We start from the raw sequence: 17,409 nt of genomic DNA on the forward strand, positions 1-17,409 counted from the left end.
CAGCGTATTTTGGGGTTTAAAAGCCACAGAGACCCGGTGTTTAGAAAAAATGCGTCTCAACTGCTCCGATACTCCTGACACATATGGGATCACTACAGGTTTTCGCCTGGGTAGCGGTTGTCCTTCTCTCCTGGATCGGCTGGAGCTTTCTTTAGGTGCCTTTCCAGCTTTGACAAAAGTCCAGCTGGGATAACCACGTTTACTCAGGGCCGTGAAAAACTGCTAATGCAGGGGGATTTGAAGCTTGATAGAACCAAAACACAAAAGCCAAAACATAAAGCAGCTAATAAAAACACGGTTAAAAATCTCAGGTTTTTTGTCATCCAAAACACAGTTTACGTGTGGATGAAAGGCCCAAACCGACAGAAAAAGACAGCAAAAAAACAAACCCCGTGTACGTGTGTACGTAGTGTAAAAGAGTTAGTAGGCTATTTTATTGTATTGCTTCCTGTAATTTATTGCAGTTTACTTTTATTTTTTTAATTGTTTACAAAAGGTTTGTGGTGTGAAATAAACTGTAATGGAGTTTGAAAACAAAATACAGGAGTGCGTGTGGTTGGAGGATGTGTTTATGTTGGGGGAAGGCAAAGAAAATTAGCTTTGTGGTCAGCCAAATTAGGCTTTTAAAAAACATTTTGAAAATCATTTTGTAATGTGGAATTCAAAAATGCTGTTTTGAAAATAAGGTTTTTAAAAAATATTTTAAATACAATTTTTTAATGTGAAATACAAAAATGCTTTTTTAAAATGAGGTTTTTAAAAAACATTTGGAAAATCAGGCTTTTAGCTCTCAGTGAAACTCATATATTTAATTAAACACAAATAGTTTGTGTTTAATTAAAGAAAATACACATTCTCCTCTTCAGCATGACCTGCTCTTTGAACTGCTGGCATCGCTCATGTGTCTCCACTTCCCCTGATCTCCTCATTTGTGTATTTAATTCCTCTGTCTTCCTGTGTTCAGTATCACGTCGTCTGCGTTACCTTCCCTACCCCTTGCCACAGTTTCCCAGTTAAGTCATAGTAAGTCATAGTGTAGCTTCATAGTATAAAGTCACAGTGAGAGTCACACACTCACCATTATGAACCATACCGACTTTGTAAGCTGGAGGAAATGGGAATTAAGGACACAGGCACTAACAGGTGATTTTTTTGTGACGCTGTGGCGTGTGAATACACACTCACCATTATGAACCATACCGACTTTGTAAGCTGGAGGAAATGGGATTTAAGGACACAGGCACTAACAGGTGATTTGTTTGTGACGCTGTTGCGTGTGAATAGGGAGGAACACACACTCACCATTATGAACCATACCGACTTTGTAAGCTAGAGGAAATGGGAATTAAGGACACAGGCACTAACAGGTGATTTTTTTGTGACGCTGTGGCGTGTGAATACACACTCACCATTATGAACCATACCGACTTTGTAAGCTGGAGGAAATGGGATTTAAGGACACAGGCAGTAACAGGTGATTTTTTTGTGACGCTGTGGCGTGTGAATACACACTCACCATTATGAACCATACCGACTTTGTAAGCTGGAGGAAATGGGATTTAAGGACACAGGCACTAACAGGTGATTTTTTGTGATGCTGTTGTGTGTGAATACACACTCACCATTATGAACCATACCGACTTTGTAAGCTGGAGGAAATGGGAATTAAGGACACAGGCACTAACAGGTGATTTTTTTTGTGACACTGTGGCGTGTGAATACACACTCACCATTATGAACCATACCGACTTTGTAAGCTGGAGGAAATGGGAATTAAGGACACAGGCACTAACAGGTGATTTTTTTGTGACGCTGTTGCGTGTGAATACACACTCACCATTATGAACCATACCGACTTTGTAAGCTGGAGGAAATGGGATTTAAGGACACAGGCACTAACAGGTGATTTGTTTGTGACGCTGTTGCGTGTGAATAGGGAGGAACACACACTCACCATTATGAACCATACCAACTTTGTAAGCTGGAGGAAATGGGAATTAAGGACACAGGCACTAACAGGTGATTTTTTGTGACACTGTTGTGTGTGAATAGGGAGGAACACACACTCACCATTATGAACCATACCGACTTTGTAAGCTGGAGGAAATGGGAATTAAGGACACAGGCACTAACAGGTGATTTTTTGTGACACTGTTGTGTGTGAATAGGGAGGAACACACACTCACCATTATGAACCATACCGACTTTGTAAGCTGGAGGAGATGGGAATTAAGGACACAGGCACTAACAGGTGATTTTTTTGTGACGCTGTGGCGTGTGAATAGGGAGGAACACACACTCACCATTATGAACCATACCGACTTTGTAAGCTGGAGGAAATGGGAATTAAGGACACAGGCACTAACAGGTGATTTTTTTGTGACGCTGTGGCGTGTGAATAGGGAGGAACACACACTCACCATTATGAACCATACCGACTTTGTAAGCTGGAGGAAATGGGAATTAAGGACACAGGCACTAACAGGTGATTTTTTGTGACACTGTTGTGTGTGAATAGGGAGGAACACACACTCACCATTATGAACCATACCGACTTTGTAAGCTGGAGGAGATGGGAATTAAGGACACAGGCACTAACAGGTGATTTTTTGTGACACTGTTGTGTGTGAATACACACTCACCATTATGAACCATACCGACTTTGTAAGCTGGAGGAAATGGGAATTAAGGACACAGGCACTAACAGGTGATTTTTTGTGACACTGTTGTGTGTGAATAGGGAGGAACACACACTCACCATTATGAACCATACCGACTTTGTAAGCTGGAGGAGATGGGAATTAAGGACACAGGCACTAACAGGTGATTTTTTGTGACACTGTTGTGTGTGAATAGGGAGGAATACACACTCACCATTATGAACCATACCGACTTTGTAAGCTGGAGGAAATGAGAATTAAGGACACAGGCAGTAACAGGTGATTTTTTTGTGATGCTGTTGCGTGTGAATAGGGAGGAACACACACTCACCATTATGAACCATACCGACTTTGTAAGCTGGAGGAAATGGGAATTAAGGACACAGGCACTAACAGGTGATTTTTTTGTGACGCTGTTGCGTGTGAATACACACTCACCATTATGAACCATACCGACTTTGTAAGCTGGAGGAAATGGGATTTAAGGACACAGGCACTAACAGGTGATTTGTTTCTGACGCTGTTGCGTGTGAATAGGGAGGAACACACACTCACCATTATGAACCATACCGACTTTGTAAGCTAGAGGAAATGGGAATTAAGGACACAGGCACTAACAGGTGATTTTTTTGTGACGCTGTTGCGTGTGAATAGGGAGGAACACACACTCACCATTATGAACCATACCGACTTTGTAAGCTGGAGGAAATGGGATTTAAGGACACAGGCAGTAACAGGTGATTTTTTTGTGACGCTGTGGCGTGTGAATACACACTCACCATTATGAACCATACCGACTTTGTAAGCTGGAGGAAATGGGAATTAAGGACACAGGCACTAACAGGTGATTTTTTTGTGACGCTGTTGCGTGTGAATAGGGAGGAACACACACTCACCATTATGAACCATACCGACTTTGTAAGCTGGAGGAAATCGGATTTAAGGACACAGGCACTAACAGGTGATTTTTGTGATGCTGTTGTGTGTGAATAGGGAGGAACACACACTCACCATTATGAACCATACCGACTTTGTAAGCTGGAGGAAATGGGATTTAAGGACACAGGCACTAACAGGTGATTTTTTGTGACACTGTTGTGTGTGAATAGGGAGGAACACACACTCACCATTATGAACCATACCGACTTTGTAAGCTGGAGGAAATGGGAATTAAGGACACAGGCAGTAACAGGTGATTTTTTGTGACACTGTTGTGTGTGAATAGGGAGGAACACACACTCACCATTATGAACCATACCGACTTTGTAAGCTGGAGGAAATGGGATTTAAGGACACAGGCACTAACAGGTGATTTTTTGTGACACTGTTGTGTGTGAATAGGGAGGAACACACACTCACCATTATGAACCATACCGACTTTGTAAGCTGGAGGAAATGGGAATTAAGGACACAGGCAGTAACAGGTGATTTTTTTGTGATGCTGTTGCGTGTGAATAGGGAGGAACACACACTCACCATTATGAACCATACCGACTTTGTAAGCTGGAGGAAATGGGAATTAAGGACACAGGCACTAACAGGTGATTTTTTGTGACACTGTTGTGTGTGAATAGGGAGGAACACACACTCACCATTATGAACCATACCGACTTTGTAAGCTGGAGGAAATCGGATTTAAGGACACAGGCACTAACAGGTGATTTTTTGTGATGCTGTTGTGTGTGAATAGGGAGGAACACACACTCACCATTATGAACCATACCGACTTTGTAAGCTGGAGGAAATGGGATTTAAGGACACAGGCACTAACAGGTGATTTTTTGTGACACTGTTGTGTGTGAATAGGGAGGAACACACACTCACCATTATGAACCATACCGACTTTGTAAGCTGGAGGAAATGGGAATTAAGGACACAGGCAGTAACAGGTGATTTTTTGTGACACTGTTGTGTGTGAATAGGGAGGAACACACACTCACCATTATGAACCATACCGACTTTGTAAGCTGGAGGAAATGGGATTTAAGGACACAGGCACTAACAGGTGATTTTTTGTGACACTGTTGTGTGTGAATAGGGAGGAACACACACTCACCATTATGAACCATACCGACTTTGTAAGCTGGAGGAAATGGGAATTAAGGACACAGGCAGTAACAGGTGATTTTTTTGTGATGCTGTTGCGTGTGAATACACACTCACCATTATGAACCATACCGACTTTGTAAGCTGGAGGAAATGGGAATTAAGGACACAGGCACTAACAGGTGATTTTTTGTGACACTGTTGTGTGTGAATAGGGAGGAACACACACTCACCATTATGAACCATACCGACTTTGTAAGCTGGAGGAAATGGGAATTAAGGACACAGGCAGTAACAGGTGATTTTTTTGTGATGCTGTTGCGTGTGAATACACACTCACCATTATGAACCATACCGACTTTGTAAGCTGGAGGAAATGGGAATTAAGGACACAGGCACTAACAGGTGATTTTTTGTGACACTGTTGTGTGTGAATAGGGAGGAACACACACTCACCATTATGAACCATACCGACTTTGTAAGCTGGAGGAAATGGGAATTAAGGACACAGGCAGTAACCGGTGATTTTTTTGTGACGCTGTTGCGTGTGAATAGGGAGGAATACACACTCACCATTATGAACCATACCGACTTTGTAAGCTGGAGGAAATGGGAATTAAGGACACAGGCAGTAACAGGTGATTTTTTTGTGACGCTGTTGCGTGTGAATAGGGAGGAACACACACTCACCATTATGAACCATACCGACTTTGTAAGCTGGAGGAAATGGGAATTAAGGACACAGGCACTAACAGGTGATTTTTTTGTGACGCTGTTGCGTGTGAACACACACTCACCATTATGAACCATACCGACTTTGTAAGCTGGAGGAAATGGGAATTAAGGACACAGGCACTAACAGGTGATTTTTTTGTGACGCTGTTGCGTGTGAATACACACTCACCATTATGAACCATACCGACTTTGTAAGCTGGAGGAAATGGGATTTAAGGACACAGGCAGTAACAGGTGATTTTTTTGTGACGCTGTGGCGTGTGAATACACACTCACCATTATGAACCATACCGACTTTGTAAGCTGGAGGAAATGGGAATTAAGGACACAGGCACTAACAGGTGATTTTTTGTGACGCTGTTGCGTGTGAATAGGGAGGAACACACACTCACCATTATGAACCATACCGACTTTGTAAGCTGGAGGAAATGGGAATTAAGGACACAGGCACTAACAGATGATTTTTTTGTGACGCTGTTGCGTGTGAATAGGGAGGAACACACACTCACCATTATGAACCATACCGACTTTGTAAGCTGGAGGAAATCGGATTTAAGGACACAGGCACTAACAGGTGATTTTTTGTGACACTGTTGTGTGTGAATAGGGAGGAACACACACTCACCATTATGAACCATACCGACTTTGTAAGCTGGAGGAAATGGGAATTAAGGACACAGGCAGTAACAGGTGATTTTTTGTGACACTGTTGTGTGTGAATATGGAGGAACACACACTCACCATTATGAACCATACCGACTTTGTAAGCTGGAGGAAATGGGATTTAAGGACACAGGCACTAACAGGTGATTTTTTGTGACACTGTTGTGTGTGAATAGGGAGGAACACACACTCACCATTATGAACCATACCGACTTTGTAAGCTGGAGGAAATGGGAATTAAGGACACAGGCACTAACAAATGGGCGGTGATTTTTTGTGACCTGTTGCGTGTGAATACACACTCACCATTATGAACCATACCGACTTTGTAAGCTGGAGGAAATGGGAATTAAGGACACAGGCACTAACAGGTGATTTTTTGTGAACTGTTGTGTGTGAATACACACTCACCATTATGAACCATACCGACTTTGTAAGCTGGAGGAAATGGGAATTAAGGACACAGGCAGTAACAGGTGATTTTTTTGTGATGCTGTTGCGTGTGAATACACACTCACCATTATGAACCATACCGACTTTGTAAGCTGGAGGAAATGGGAATTAAGGACACAGGCACTAACAGGTGATTTTTTTGTGACGCTGTTGCGTGTGAATACACACTCACCATTATGAACCATACCGACTTTGTAAGCTGGAGGAAATGGGAATTAAGGACACAGGCAGTAACAGGTGATTTTTTGTGACGCTGTTGCGTTGAATAGGAATACACACTCACCATTATGAACCATACCGACTTGTAAGCTGGAGGAAATGGGAATTAAGGACACAGGCAGTAACAGGTGATTTTTTTGTGACGCTGTTGCGTGTGAATACACACTCACCATTATGAACCATACCGACTTTGTAAGCTGGAGGAAATGGGAATTAAGGACACAGGCAGTAACAGGTGATTTTTTTGTGATGCTGTTGCGTGTGAATACACACTCACCATTATGAACCATACCGACTTTGTAAGCTGGAGGAAATGGGAATTAAGGACACAGGCACTAACAGGTGATTTTTTGTGACACTGTTGTGTGTGAATAGGGAGGAACACACACTCACCATTATGAACCATACCGACTTTGTAAGCTGGAGGAAATGGGAATTAAGGACACAGGCAGTAACAGGTGATTTTTTTGTGACGCTGTTGCGTGTGAATAGGGAGGAATACACACTCACCATTATGAACCATACCGACTTTGTAAGCTGGAGGAAATGGGAATTAAGGACACAGGCAGTAACAGGTGATTTTTTTGTGACGCTGTTGCGTGTGAATAGGGAGGAACACACACTCACCATTATGAACCATACCGACTTTGTAAGCTGGAGGAAATGGGAATTAAGGACACAGGCACTAACAGGTGATTTTTTTGTGACGCTGTGGCGTGTGAATAGGGAGGAACACACACTCACCATTATGAACCATACCGACTTTGTAAGCTGGAGGAAATGGGAATTAAGGACACAGGCACTAACAGGTGATTTTTTTGTGACGCTGTTGCGTGTGAATACACACTCACCATTATGAACCATACCGACTTTGTAAGCTGGAGGAAATGGGAATTAAGGACACAGGCAGTAACAGGTGATTTTTTTGTGACGCTGTTGCGTGTGAATAGGGAGGAATACACACTCACCATTATGAACCATACCGACTTTGTAAGCTGGAGGAAATGGGAATTAAGGACACAGGCAGTAACAGGTGATTTTTTTGTGATGCTGTTGCGTGTGAATACACACTCACCATTATGAACCATACCGACTTTGTAAGCTGGAGGAAATGGGAATTAAGGACACAGGCACTAACAGGTGATTTTTTTGTGACGCTGTTGCGTGTGAATACACACTCACCATTATGAACCATACCGACTTTGTAAGCTGGAGGAAATGGGAATTAAGGACACAGGCAGTAACAGGTGATTTTTTGTGATGCTGTTGCGTGTGAATACACACTCACCATTATGAACCATACCGACTTTGTAAGCTGGAGGAAATGGGAATTAAGGACACAGGCACTAACAGGTGATTTTTTGTGACACTGTTGTGTGTGAATAGGGAGGAACACACACTCACCATTATGAACCATACCGACTTTGTAAGCTGGAGGAAATGGGAATTAAGGACACAGGCAGTAACAGGTGATTTTTTTGTGACGCTGTTGCGTGTGAATAGGGAGGAATACACACTCACCATTATGAACCATACCGACTTTGTAAGCTGGAGGAAATGGGAATTAAGGACACAGGCAGTAACAGGTGATTTTTTTGTGACGCTGTTGCGTGTGAATAGGGAGGAACACACACTCACCATTATGAACCATACCGACTTTGTAAGCTGGAGGAAATGGGAATTAAGGACACAGGCACTAACAGGTGATTTTTTTGTGACGCTGTGGCGTGTGAATAGGGAGGAACACACACTCACCATTATGAACCATACCGACTTTGTAAGCTGGAGGAAATGGGAATTAAGGACACAGGCACTAACAGGTGATTTTTTGTGACACTGTTGTGTGTGAATAGGGAGGAACACACACTCACCATTATGAACCATACCGACTTTGTAAGCTGGAGGAAATGGGAATCAAGGACACAGGCACTAACAGGTGATTTTTTTGTGACGCTGTGGCGTGTGAATACACACTCACCATTATGAACCATACCGACTTTGTAAGCTGGAGGAAATGGGATTTAAGGACACAGGCACTAACAGGTGATTTTTTTGTGACGCTGTTGCGTGTGAATAGGGAGGAACACACACTCACCATTATGAACCATACCGACTTTGTAAGCTGGAGGAAATGGGAATTAAGGACACAGGCACTAACAGGTGATTTTTTGTGACACTGTTGTGTGTGAATAGGGAGGAACACACACTCACCATTATGAACCATACCGACTTTGTAAGCTGGAGGAAATGGGAATTAAGGACACAGGCACTAACAGGTGATTTTTGTGTGTGAATAGGGAGGAACACACACTCACCATTATGAACCATACCGACTTTGTAAGCTGGAGGAAATGGGAATTAAGGACACAGGCAGTAACAGGTGATTTTTTTGTGATGCTGTTGCGTGTGAATAGGGAGGAACACACACTCACCATTATGAACCATACCGACTTTGTAAGCTGGAGGAAATGGGAATTAAGGACACAGGCACTAACAGGTGATTTTTTTGTGACGCTGTTGCGTGTGAATAGGGAGGAACACACACTCACCATTATGAACCATACCGACATTGTAAGCTGGAGGAAATGGGAATTAAGGACACAGGCAGTAACAGGTGATTTTTTTGTGACGCTGTTGCGTGTGAATAGGGAGGAACACACACTCACCATTATGAACCATACCGACTTTGTAAGCTGGAGGAAATGGGATTTAAGGACACAGGCACTAACAGGTGATTTTTTGTGATGCTGTTGTGTGTGAATAGGGAGGAACACACACTCACCATTATGAACCATACCGACTTTGTAAGCTGGAGGAAATGGGAATTAAGGACACAGGCACTAACAGGTGATTTTTTTGTGACGCTGTTGCGTGTGAATACACACTCACCATTATGAACCATACCGACTTTGTAAGCTGGAGGAAATGGGAATTAAGGACACAGGCACTAACAGGTGATTTTTTTTGTGATACTGTTGTGTGTGAATAGGTAGGAACACACACTCACCATTATGAACCATACCGACTTTGTAAGCTGGAGGAAATGGGATTTAAGGACACAGGCACTAACAGGTGATTTTTTTGTGACGCTGTTGCGTGTGAATAGGGAGGAACACACACTCACCATTATAACCCATACCGACTTTGTAAGCTGGAGGAAATGGGATTTAAGGACACAGGCACTAACAGGTGATTTTTTTGTGACGCTGTTGCGTGTGAATACACACTCACCATTATGAACCATACCGACTTTGTAAGCTGGAGGAAATGGGAATTAAGGACACAGGCACTAACAGGTGATTTTTTGTGACACTGTTGTGTGTGAATAGGGAGGAACACACACTCACCATTATGAACCATACCGACTTTGTAAGCTGGAGGAAATGGGATTTAAGGACACAGGCAGTAACAGGTGATTTTTTTGTGACGCTGTTGCGTGTGAATACACACTCACCATTATGAACCATACCGACTTTGTAAGCTGGAGGAAATGGGAATTAAGGACACAGGCACTAACAGGTGATTTTTTTGTGACGCTGTTGCGTGTGAATACACACTCACCATTATGAACCATAGCGACTTTGTAAGCTGGAGGAAATGGGATTTAAGGACACAGGCACTAACAGGTGATTTTTTTGTGACGCTGTTGCGTGTGAATACACACTCACCATTATGAACCATACCGACTTTGTAAGCTGGAGGAAATGGGAATTAAGGACACAGGCACTAACAGGTGATTTTTTTGTGACGCTGTGGCGTGTGAATACACACTCACCATTATGAACCATACCGACTTTGTAAGCTGGAGGAAATGGGAATTAAGGACACAGGCACTGACAGGTGATTTTTTGTGACACTGTTGTGTGTGAATAGGGTAGGAGCACACTCATCACTACGAGCAGTACCACAGATGCAGGCAGTCAAGCGTGTTAGCTTGAAAGCTATGCTAGCATTACCAGTTTAGTTTTTGCCAGTTTGGGGTGAGACCGTGCCTCAGCTCCACCTGACCTCTCTCTTTAGACCAAGAACGGTTCAGTTGCCTTCTCCTGACAGCTTTAGTGTGCACACGCCTGTTAAATCTTTAGAACAGTAAAAGAAAGAGTTGGTATATCTGCAGAAGTCGCAGTGTTCCCCATTCTCGACTTCTGCCACACCCCATGGGTACTGACGACCTCTGACCTTCTTGCTGTTCACTTCGATAACGACATTGCTGCCAACCACTGCCAACGGCATTTTTTCCTTGATCTTCTGGACCAGCTTATTGTCGTCATCCTTATCTACATCAGGAAACTCGTAGATTTTAATTTTGTGTTCCTGTATTTCCTTCATAATCTGTTTTTTTAAAAAGATGGCACTCTTCTGGGGTGAGTGTGTCAGCCTTTGCGATGAGAGGTATGACATTGACCTTGTCATGTAGTCTTTTCATAAATTCAATGTAATTAATGCCAGCACTTGCTGTTGTCAACCACATCGCCTAATACACACCAGGATTAGTTGGACTCCTCCCTCCTTTATTAAAACTTTACTCTATTCCACTTGAACAGTCTTTTTAATCCTGTGGGAGGGGCCAGGGCAGTCCTTAGAGTAGAGGTCAGTCAGGAACAGGGAGTTGATGAGAGTCGATTTCCCGAGACCAGACTCACGTACCTACCTACCTACCTACAACCATTAATGTGAACTGAAACCTTCTTTTGACAGGCTTCCGGTACACTTTGTCAACTTAGAGGAAATGGGCTTTAAAGACACACAAGAACATAGGGGAGGGGGGTCAAACTGGAGGAAATTGGATCCTCCAGTTTGACACCAACAGGGTGGAGGGACCTCACCCCCACACCACCATCACCCACCCCCACCCCCCGTTCCAGCCTGGGCTGTCAAGCTGGACAGGAAATGGGATCCTCCAGTTTGACCCCCATAGGAGGGTGAGGTCCCCCACCCCTCAAAACCTCACCCCCATCACCTTTCACACCCCACCTTGCACCCACCACACCCCATCTACCCCTCACCCACCCTCCCTCCCACCAAGTGTAATGTTTTGATGTGTATAAATTGTAAATCGTAATAAATTGCTTGATCACACCTCTTTTCTCTGTTGCAGACTTTATGTACAAAATTCCACGACAACATGTGCCCCAGTGTGGTAGTAAAACCAGGGAAAAATGAAACTTGCTCTTGTTAAATAGTGTTATAAAATATAATACAAGTGCCTATTTGCTAAGTATACATTAAAGTAATATTAAAGTGTAATATTAAATGAATTTTGTCTTTTTTATTTTAAAGCATTTTGAAAATGAGTTTAATTTGTCATTTGAAAAAGGTTTTTGAAATTAGGTTTTTAAAAACATTTTGAAAATAATTTTCTTTTACTGTGGAAAATGTTTACGTGTATACGTGAAAAACTGCTAATGGAGGGGAATTTGAAGCTTGATAGAAACAAAACACAAAAGCCAAAACATAAAGCAGCTAATAAAAACACAGTTAAAAATCTCAGGTTTTTTGTCATCCAAAACACAGTTTACGTGTGGACGAAAGGCCCAAACCAACAGAAAAAGACAGCAAAAAAACAAACCCCGTGTACGTGTGTACGTAGTGTCAAAGAGTTAGCAGGCTATTTTATTGTATTGCTTCCTGTAATTTATTGCAGTTTACTTTTATTTTTTTAATTGTTTACAAAAGGTTTGTGGTGTGAAATAAACTGTAATGGAGTTTGAAAACAAAATACAGGAGTGCGTGTGGTTCGAGGATGTGTTTATGTTGGGGGAAGGCAAAGAAAATTAGCTTTGTGGTCAGCCGTACCGCAACGGTAATGTTTTTCTAAAATTAGGCTTTTAAAAAACATTTTGAAAATCATTTTTTAATGTGGAATTTAAAAATGCTGTTTTGAAAATAAGGTTTTTAAAAAACATTTTAAATACATGTTTTAATGTGAAATACGAAAATGCTTTTTTTAAAATGAGGTTTGTAAAAAACATTTGGAAAATCAGGCTTTTAGCTCTCAGTGAAACTCCTATATTTAATTAAACACAAATAGTTTGTTTTTGATTAAAGAATAAATTGTAAATCGTAATAAATTGCTTGATCACAGCTCTTTTCTGTGTTGCAGACTTTATTTCCAAAATTCCACGACAACACGTGCCCCAGTGTGTCGTGATCTACCCTCATCTTGCTGTGTGTTCTGTCCGTTTGCCAGTGTAAGTTCAGTGAATTTCATTATTTAGCCTGTTGAATATAAAGACAGAAAATAAAAAGAGACACAAATACAAGTTAAAATTTGGAATTTGTTTTATTGATTTGGAATTTGTTTTAAAATTGCTAATCAATTGTATTTAAATAGGGCCCAATAACAAAAGCTGATTGAAAGTGCTTTATATTATAAAGACTGTACAGTGCAAGAGAGAAAACCCCAACAATCTGATGATCCCCTATGAGCAAGCACTTGGCGACAGTGGGCAGGAAAAACCCCCTTTCAATGGGAGGAAACCTGCGGCAGAACCAGGCTCAGGGAGGGGCGGCCATCTGCCGAGACCGGTTGGGGGACTTGAATCCACTTCTTATCAAATTTCTCTCTTGCTACGACATTTGTGATTTTATATATTTGGGTATTTATCTGAAAGAAAAAGACATGAATGCTGAGTTGGTGTTCAAAGCTACCATTTCAAGTTGTGCGTTTAAACGGCTTGGTGATGGCTTTGGCCAGTGCAGTGAAAAACCTGACAATGGCAGACGGCGTCTTTTTCGGTTTTGACAGATGTTCAGTCAAGCTAGTTGCAATGAGTTTTACAGCTGTGGATTTCTGTAACTCCAGAGCTACTTGAACACTTTCTACACTCCCAAAGACATCGCGCAGGTCTTTGAGAATGTGCTTTTCAAGATTTTTAAGGGTTTGGGGAGTTATAATAAGTTCTTTATCCTGCAGTTGGTCCCATACTTCTTCCAGAACCCAACTGTGGATGTTCTCTGAGCAGCCACAAGTGCACATGATGTTTAATTTTTTAGCTATACGGCTAAACAATTTGCAAAGGATTACTTTGATATAAGCTTTACGTACAGAAGCGTCTGGCACAGTATGGTCAGGTTTTGGATGGGATGTTGGGACACTTGTCTGTGGTTCTGTCACTGAATGTGTACCGCGTAATGCGAGCATTACGCTCTGACTCTGGCTCTCAGCCTGGGTGAAAAACCACCACCTCATGAGTCCCAAGAAAACTCTGACCTTTCTGTTGATGTATGCTCTTCTGAAACGATCAGGCAAAGTTTCAGGTGCCATGCCGGGTGAAGCATGGTGGTCGAGCATTTCTGTGAGCTGGTTGGTGAACTCCAGACTTTTGCCCGTAGAAATGTTTTTAAATAGTTCAAGCTGACAGGTTTCATTTTCACTCACATCTTTTACGGTCTGAAGCAGAAAATCATGAACAACCTGCTCCAGCGATTCACTGCTTTCGTCTTTCCCTGTGTTCTGAAATGTTGCCCTGATGTTTTTGACTGCGCGAAGAATTGTTGCTTTTGCAAACTGCTTCGCAAAGAATGCTTTTATCTTAGCTGAGGTGTTTTTTTGTGGCTGCTCCAATTTATCTTTAAATGATGCAGGAGTGATAACTTCATCACTCTCTGGGGAATTTTGAATCTCTGCCTCGGCTGAACGAGTGAGCTCTTTCGCAAACTGCTTACTCTCTTCGATTGTTGCTGACTTCAACTTGTTGAACTCAGGATCTTCAGTTTGATCCTGAACTGGGAGAAGTTCAGCGACAGCCTTTTGGATGACAAATTCCGTAGTTTTCAGAGTTGCCGTATTTAAGCTGTCCTGGGAGCCTATCATGAGTATCTCATGTTGGCGATCCAGCTGGCTATCTAAAATTTCAGTGTCCACCTCTGAATCAGTGAGGCTAACGGTATCAGAGCTCATGCCGACAGACTTCATCACTGAGATGAAAGCTTTAATCATTCTCCCACCCAAATTGATGATTTTGTTCAGTTGATTTGGAGGAATGATGTGCTGATCTTCTAAAGTTAAGCTTGTTTTACTGTCAGCAGACTGAGCAGATTGAACACTCAGCACAACCTCTTTAGCAAAGAGCTCCTCTAAGTTTTCGGTGCTATCCTCGTGGCCACGATTGTATGTTTTCAAAGCTTCCGCCAAAGGCTTGGGAAGTATGTTACCCATGCTGTCCAAAACAGCCTCCTCCGACACTTCAATGTTGGCATTCTGGGAGATGATTTGAAAATGCTTCGATGCTATTTCAATTATCTCTATAATGGCCTCAGCCAGAAGAGTCTTAGTGGCTATGTCAGGGTTTCCTGATTTAATGGAACGCCACCGCTCAGCTGTCATATTTTCAAAAAAGGATTTGATGACAGCATGAACACGAGCTGTTGTCAGTTGCATAATGTTCTCTGTATTTGGGTTTTCCATTTCTAATATTTGTATGTTAGAATGGGTTAAATGACTATCTGTTCGGTTTTGAGTTGATCGCGTCAGAAATGGACCTTCCACGTTGAAAGCGTGTAAAATGCAAGTTCCAACTTTGCTATTTCAGAGACAGTTTCTGGTCCTATTTGTGGGTTTTGGGACTGATGACATCAAACAGAAGTTCAAAGTTTCAAAGGCAAGCCGATTACGTCACAGGAAACGACTGTCCCATCGTCCCCTAAGCGACTGCTTAGCAACCGTTACTATGTACCCTCCGGCAGAGAGTTGTTGACATCGCGATAAAAGTTCCAAGCATTGACTGTAGAAAACATGGACGACGCAACAGCTCCCCAAAAATGAAGCCAAAACGTCTCTATCGCCCCCTGGTGTCTGGCTGCAGTATAGGTCATAAACCCCGCCTCCTCCATGTTAGCGGATGGGACTGGGGTCAGACTAAAATAAATTTATTCTCCTTAAATAATTTTTTTCCAAAGATTCTTTCTTTTGTTGTCAATAGTTCTCATCATGCTGATTGATGTCCAAGGGGTCTCCTTTCCCATAAGTTTGATTCTAATTCCTACAGCGGTGATGTTAAATTGGGGTGAAACGTCATCATAGCAGCTTTGACTGGCAGCTGCAGTCACGGAGAAACTTGCGTATCTGTGTTCGGGCAGATAGAGCGTAGGCTCTGAGAGGAGGGCCAGCGTTTACGCTACGAAGACACGACGGACTGTTTTAACCTGACAGCCTGAGGTGCTCTTCAGTAAACTGGACTACCCGACAGAAGGACCCGAGGCCCCGCTGCACGTTTTCGGTAAGTTAAACGTGTTTGTAAGCTAATCCGTAACTACTGTCCTTAGGTCCTGAGACCTAGCTAGCTAAAATGAGCACTCGGCTGTCGGGGTTCGTTTAGCTAATCTGTGCAGGTGAATGAATTTACTAAAGAAATCAAGAGAAACGCCCCGGGCTACTCAGTCACTAATTACTGTTACTGCACTTTTATTACAAGTATTATACTGTAAAGGTAACAGGCTGCACCCTGCTGCGGCTCCTGTACAGAGCTTATTATTAAATATGTGCAAACAACAGCATGTTTTTAGTCTCTTGCCACATCTGTAAAGACAGTAACATCTTTTTTAAAAGCTTGTACTTCAGTAACTCCTCATTAATCAGGAACTATGGATTAAAGTACTGTAGTGTATTGTAATACTGAAAAAAATGTAAGAGAAGAACTTCAGATCCTGAGTGTGTGAGGACAGAAGAATCAGCTTTATTTCAATTTTGAGGGATAAAATTTATATCTGAGTTTGATGATTCTGTTGTCTTTGTGATTACAGGAGCTGCCCTCAGATTCAGACCTCAGCACCACCCAGTGACAGCAGACAGATCATCCAACATGTTCACATGTTAACTGCAAAATGAACTGATGAAAACAGTACAAAGGTTAAAGTACCACATGTGCTGTCAGTGAAAGCTGCAGCTGTTTTGTTGATAAAGTTAAAGACAAAAAAACAAAAGGTTTAATCACTCATGTAACTGTGTCACTATATATCAGCATTAACAGGACCTGAGTTTGTATCTCAGACCTGCACAGCTTCCGTTTTAAACTCTTGATGTACTCACCTGCATGAAGAGCATATGAGATTTTCTCTGACACAATTAAATAAAACCTGATGAAGGTCAAAGGTCATCACTTGTATGTTGGACTACAAACTTGTCATCTGGAATTCTTTCAGTTTTTTGCAGATAGTGTGTTATTTACCATAAAGTGATGCAGAGTTATTCATACCAGAGTAACCAGAGAGGATCATATATTTTTAAATATATAACTTACAGGACTGAATATAATATCTTTATGTAAAAGTCTGGAGCCTCTGGGGAGTATCCGAGTATTTATAACATTACACAAACCAAAGGTCGCCATCACAGTGTTGATGAAATGCTGGGTGTATCCATCTCCTGGGGCGGGCCTACAGAGGAGTGCTGAAGATTTCCCTGTGAGAAAAACTCATTTTAACGGCGTTAGTAACGGAGTCTTCCTCAGCACGTCCTCCATTTAAACGGGATCCTTTTGAGCTTTTTCACGACATCACGTTAAACTTCAAATGTCCTCGTATAGTGTCAGTGCGCTCTGCTGTTCATTGTTGTTGGAATTTAAATGGTACAGACTGCACTCGGATACTAAACAGCGTCTATTTGTCACCCATTCAAAAACTGATCCCAGCA

The 17,409-nt window shown here is 42.1% G+C and overlaps 3 long non-coding RNA genes across 6 annotated transcripts; all 3 read left to right on the forward strand.

The window, feature by feature from the left end:
• Nucleotides 1-1,597: 1,597 nt before the first annotated feature.
• Nucleotides 1,598-5,392, forward strand: LOC112848268 (uncharacterized). The gene is made up of 3 exons (XR_003222301.1): nucleotides 1,598-3,056; nucleotides 3,737-5,004; nucleotides 5,345-5,392. It is a non-coding gene; the product is annotated as an uncharacterized LOC112848268 (long non-coding RNA).
• A 2,439-nt stretch (nucleotides 5,393-7,831) lies between these two features.
• On the forward strand, nucleotides 7,832-9,895 carry LOC109204290 (uncharacterized). Of its 4 annotated transcripts, none has more exons than XR_002063871.2 (3): nucleotides 7,832-8,023; nucleotides 8,246-9,052; nucleotides 9,508-9,895. It is a non-coding gene; the product is annotated as an uncharacterized LOC109204290 (long non-coding RNA). The 4 variants fall into 4 exon arrangements; XR_002063873.2 differs by having other exon boundaries at nucleotides 8,363-9,052; XR_002063872.2 differs by having other exon boundaries at nucleotides 7,833-7,916; nucleotides 8,130-9,052.
• Nucleotides 9,896-9,920: 25 nt separating this feature from the next.
• LOC112848269 (uncharacterized) lies at nucleotides 9,921-10,607 on the forward strand. The gene is made up of 2 exons (XR_003222302.1): nucleotides 9,921-10,072; nucleotides 10,189-10,607. It is a non-coding gene; the product is annotated as an uncharacterized LOC112848269 (long non-coding RNA).
• Nucleotides 10,608-17,409: the final 6,802 nt, after the last annotated feature.

This window comes from Oreochromis niloticus, linkage group LG11, assembly GCF_001858045.2.
Source record: "Oreochromis niloticus isolate F11D_XX linkage group LG11, O_niloticus_UMD_NMBU, whole genome shotgun sequence".
NCBI classification, from domain to species: Eukaryota; Metazoa; Chordata; class Actinopteri; order Cichliformes; family Cichlidae; genus Oreochromis; species Oreochromis niloticus.